Here is a 5000-nt window from a genome sequence, read left to right on the forward strand (position 1 = left end):
TTGAGCTTTGGTGACTGATTTACTGTGTTAATGTTGATTGAAAAGTTGCCCCCTTGAATAGCAGCCCGCTGAACAAAGCCATAGATTGCTGTGATTCAGAAGTAGATGAAGAAATCGCGGGATTGGCTTTTTCGTGCGAGGATGTCTTGGGTGCAGTACCAGCTACAACACTGCTAAGAACTTGAGACATTTTCATCTGCTGTTTTGTCGAGACCTTGCTGTAGTTTTCGATAATTTTTAGATTTTTATGTCATGACAACTGAGAGATATGAGTCGGTGGAATATCATTTTCGCTCAGTGTTTTTCTACCACTGTGATTTCGGAGACGTTCGTTGTTTATTCCTGCTTTTTGAGCCATAGTTTTCATGAGACTGTTAAGTTTGTTTATGCCAACAGGACCAACCTTGAACCACTTTTTCGTCTGAAGCGACTCTGCCTTTAAGTTGCTTAAAATCGTCTTCATTCATTTTTTCAGGTCTCGTCTGGGCGTAGAGCTTGTAGACCACTATAGGAACTTTTTCTGATCCATCAGTGGCTAACATTTTATGCGGCATTGCCTTGATATCGCGGCAGTCTGAAACGGTTCTTGTTTTCGTTTGTCTTTCATTAAATTCCAAATATTCTTTGCCGTCAGCTGTTTCCTTCAACTTTTTATCGCCCCAGCACATTTTGCTATGTTTTCTGCAGCCTCTGAGTCCAAAATGCATAGTGCTGTGTAACCAGAGTGTGTTTTTAAAAAGCGCTTCAGGATTTCGTGTACTGAGGAGGCCTTTTTCGTAGAGCGTATTCACTTTATCACTGGTTAAAGCTATCGAAGCGTTTGGCCTGTTTCCTTTTCCTTTTTTCTTCAACTTTTTCTTTCGACAGGAGGACTTTTCTTCTTTTCTCAAATACGAGGTCATTTATTATACTGGCACAGATGGTGTTCTTTTTTAGATGTCGTTTAAAAGTTGCCAATAGACTTCGGAACAAAGAAGGCTCATAGTCTATCCTATCTTTGGTTCTGACCGAAATGATTAAATCGCAGATGTATTCGTTTAACTCCAATACTGGAATTTCGTCAACTTTTCTAAGGTCATTCCTGGTTCCTTAAAAGGTTTGCAAAAGTTTTACATCTCGTTGCGTTTTTTGTAATGTGGCTTTGTTTTCTTGTTCTGCGATAAAATTGTCAACTGAACCGACGTCCACAAACCTTTCCGACATCTTAAAAATATAAGGGCGGCTTGCCAGTTTTCGCGCCAAGGATTACGTGGCTTGCCGTACGATCACTTTCCAATAGTGAAAAACATCGTTCATCCAATCAGACGCCGCGAACGCCGATGCTGATTGGCTGCGACTAAAAACAGGACGATTTTTTCATCACTGTCATCTCTGTAGAATAAATCTCAGTATTTATAAAATAAAAGATAGTTTCGAATGATTCGTTTGTATCTGATGCTTTTCACCGCTGTTTATGTATTTTTTACGATAAAACTTAGATGACCAAGGAAAAAGAGTATTTACGACATTTTCTGTCTGTTTTGCTCTACAAAACAAGGACTTGTCTTGTCATTGACAGAATTTCGTGGTCACGGTAGGTCACTGAGGTAGGACAAGCTTTAGCTTTGGCTTCAGCCTACTACGGAATTTTCCCGCCCCCAAGAGTCTGGGCTAGCACCCTCGACGAGTGCCAGTAACCCCGATGTCAAGAGTAGATGGGACACTTTAGCATTTGTTAGCAACTCATCTAGGAAAACTCTGAAAAACAATACCTCACTTTGTAATTGTAATGTACTCTAATAAACACATGGATAACGACGCGAATGTTATTCAGCACATGATGCTCGCGTCTGGCAGCGATGGTGTGGAGAGGCAAGCATCACCCCTTCGCAATCATGCACTGACTGCTTGCAGAAAATGTAGCAGTCCAACTGCATCGTAATGGAGTGCTAGCTATTTTGAAAGAAGATCAAAAACTCGGGGGTACAGCAAAATGTTGAGGGCTGTCTGGGAAAGGAGAGGAACTTTTTAGGTTATAAATACTTACGATTCATGGCTTCCCCGCTTGCTAAAGCAAGAGGGAATATGTCACTCAAACAATAGGAAATTCGATACTCGAGAAAGAGCCCAATGGGTTGCCGCGGTAGCCGATTAAATGTAGGGGGGTTGACCGTCTAAGTTATGGCAGAGCAGTTATACCATCACTTAGAGAGGAATGGACTGCTAGCAGATGCACAGACGTGTTGCAGGAAGAGATCCCGATAAACGAGAGAATAACTGATTGCAGACAAGGCACTCTTAAAGAACTGTTTACGACTTTATCGCTGCGGCCTTACGTACAAGTTCTCTATTTAAGATGAGTGTTATGGTAAACTCTAATAGATATACCCTTAATGGCAGGTACCAAATTATGTTGTAAACACATTTGGAACTATGCATACGTGACGGCAAAGCTAACAAGCCTCCCTTTTGCAAACATTTCTTCGTAACACTTAGATCACCCGAATTGCTCAAAACGCACTTTATATAAATTCCAAAGTATACTCCGCCTCATTAGTCTATTACCTACTTACAAATGAGATATTCACCGTCAAATCAAATGAGCACAACAATGGTATCACGCGCAGTTTTAGTATACTGATAATTTACGCAAGCAACACAATTTCAGTGTTCCTATTACACTCGCGTATAACCGAAGAATGACATCGTTTGTAAGAGAATATTCTTCAATGTTACAAAATTAATATCGTGATATTATGTTGGGCCTTGTTAACTTCACAGATATTTTCTTTTAGATTGTTTGGATTCTATCACGGACTGTGTGTTGCCCTATTAAGTCTAAAATACTGCTGATCCTGCGTGATGGGTTTGAAATCTTTACACACAAAGTTGTCTTATGTCTTACAACATGTTTTTTAAACATCTGCTTTTAGTGAAAAGAACAATGTTAATCTAAACTGATGATTTGGTCTGTCTACGGTAGACGAGACAGCAGTCATTTGTTAGTCTATATTACCAACATTAGCTATTTTCATCACATTATCATCAAAGTTAACCTGATATCTGTTCTAGACACTGGAATAAATTCCTAAGTTTAAAAACAGAATAAGACTTGCAAGCGTTTTATCTCACTGTACGTCACAAGTGATGCCTTCTTTTGACGGAATTTATACTGGAATATTACGAGCGTATATTCAGTAAGTCTTCCAGAAAATGTACCCGCGTCTTGTGAGTGTCTCGCTGGGAAAAGCACTTTTTTCCAACTGAAACACCAGGTACTGTTATTAACAAATGTACCGAAAAGTCGATAAAGGCAGTGACGTGTTGTTATGATACTCAAGAAAAAGATCTTGATTATGATATTCGCAAGGCTTAAATCTGTCTTTAAGCACCCCATTGAATATTACGCTATAATACAAGAACGGGCAATTATTTTTATCCTTGACGGAAGGTCGATTTTATTTAATTAGTTTGAAATAATTATAGATAAATGACGTTTTAACCGTCGAGTACTTAGAGTTGTATTGAGGGTACACAAGGAATATGACACTAAGTGCAATTCTTTTGAAGGCGTAAACAACTGCCAAAATAGTAACAAAGGATTATATATAAAGGAAGCTCGGAAAAGCAACCCAGTGAAGTTGCACTGTGTCGTACCAGAAAAGGATATGTGTGGTAAGTTATAACACGTCTTAAATTGTGGTCACCTAAAAAATACTCAACGCATACATTGTTCGTAGATTATATCCCATTGTTTGAAAAAAATGCGTTTTCTGCAAAGGCTACTACTTTGTGCGGAATTCTCATCGCATGACAGCAACACTGGAAAGAGTCATTAGTAAGTCTATAGGTGAAAGACTTGAGTCAATGTAAATTGACTTTGTGGGTCATAGTAATGAATGTTGAAACTCGTAGGGCAAACCTAAGATATTCTAAATACTTTATTTACAGAGGTTATTAAGCCAAGGGCAATTATTCTATCTACTGGGGAGGCCCTAGATCACATCAGGCATATCGATTAAGGAAGGGAGGAAGGGGCTTAAAAGAGCATGTGCACTGGCACGGTCGCCCATGCGTTAGGTTTTTTAAACGAAATCTGGAAATGCGCAGATAATATGGAGGCTGCTGTCGCATGCAGAAATTAAACACTCAGTGTACAAATAGAGATTCAATCTGCTCAAGAAGGCAAAGCAGAGCAGTCAAAATGCCAATGTAGCATCACTAAAATGAAGAGAAACTTTTTGAAGCGTGAATTCATGAGAAATTCGGTAACCATCGAAGTCCGTGTTTGTGGCTTATTTGTAGCTAGTCGCTTAAATGTCAGAGACCACCACATCGTCGTTTGTTGATAAACGTTTACAATCTTCGCTCTGAAAAGTGTATTGAATTTTTTTAAAGAAAAACCTGCATTTAGATGAGCGGAACTGTAATGATTGTGTTTATTGTTGTACAAATTATAAAATCGCAAAGCGGTGAGTAAAGCACGGCTGATTTTTTTCTATGCTTACCGTCTTTTGACTTCAATGTCGTCTCTTGGAAATAAATGCGCTCTCATGTTAATCTTATGATATGTTTGGTACTATATCGCTTAGGAAAAAAATATTCATGTGTGTGCACTTGTACAGCCGACAGTGTTTTTGAGTACACTTCACTTTACCGGATTCAGCTGGCAGTAAACAAACATACGAAAACCGTATGAAACCTGGACGTAAACAGAAAAAATAAATGAATAAAAGTCTGTCAAAATCTCTGGGTGTGAGAAATACTGCGCATATCATCGCATGACAGAGTCCCTATAAAGAAGTCGGAAAAAGCAAGCTCACCCAACGCATGACGCCGATTCGGAAACATTAAAACAGGCTAATGAATTATTGAGCGATTGTGTAACCTAGTTGTGTGGAGAGATTTTGCTCGAAGTCTTCAGATCGCGAGTAAGTACAGTGATGGAATCATGTTTTTGTGACTCACAGCTGTGCAGCTCCACTGGGAAGCTTTCTCTTGAAGAGTGAATCCTCGACTTC

General features: G+C 39.2%; 1 protein-coding gene and 1 pseudogene across 2 annotated transcripts in view; one reads left to right on the top strand and one right to left on the bottom strand.

The window, feature by feature from the left end:
* Positions 1–1203, bottom strand: part of LOC138051861 (uncharacterized) — a 1327-nt pseudogene extending 124 nt beyond the window's left edge.
* Positions 1204–3531: 2328 nt separating this feature from the next.
* The window catches only part of LOC138052136 (hatching enzyme 1.2-like), a 43685-nt gene continuing 42216 nt past the window's right edge, over positions 3532–5000 (top strand). For both annotated transcript variants that reach the window (XM_068898514.1, XM_068898512.1), the window contains exons 1-2: positions 3532–3654; positions 4950–5000. The exon at positions 4950–5000 is cut by the window's right edge and continues 96 nt beyond it. The gene's annotated coding sequence lies outside the window, so the exon portion shown is untranslated. The remainder of the gene's footprint in view (positions 3655–4949) is intronic.

The sequence above is a fragment of the Montipora capricornis genome, chromosome 6 (genome assembly GCF_036669925.1).
Source record: "Montipora capricornis isolate CH-2021 chromosome 6, ASM3666992v2, whole genome shotgun sequence".
Taxonomy (NCBI): Eukaryota; Metazoa; Cnidaria; class Anthozoa; order Scleractinia; family Acroporidae; genus Montipora; species Montipora capricornis.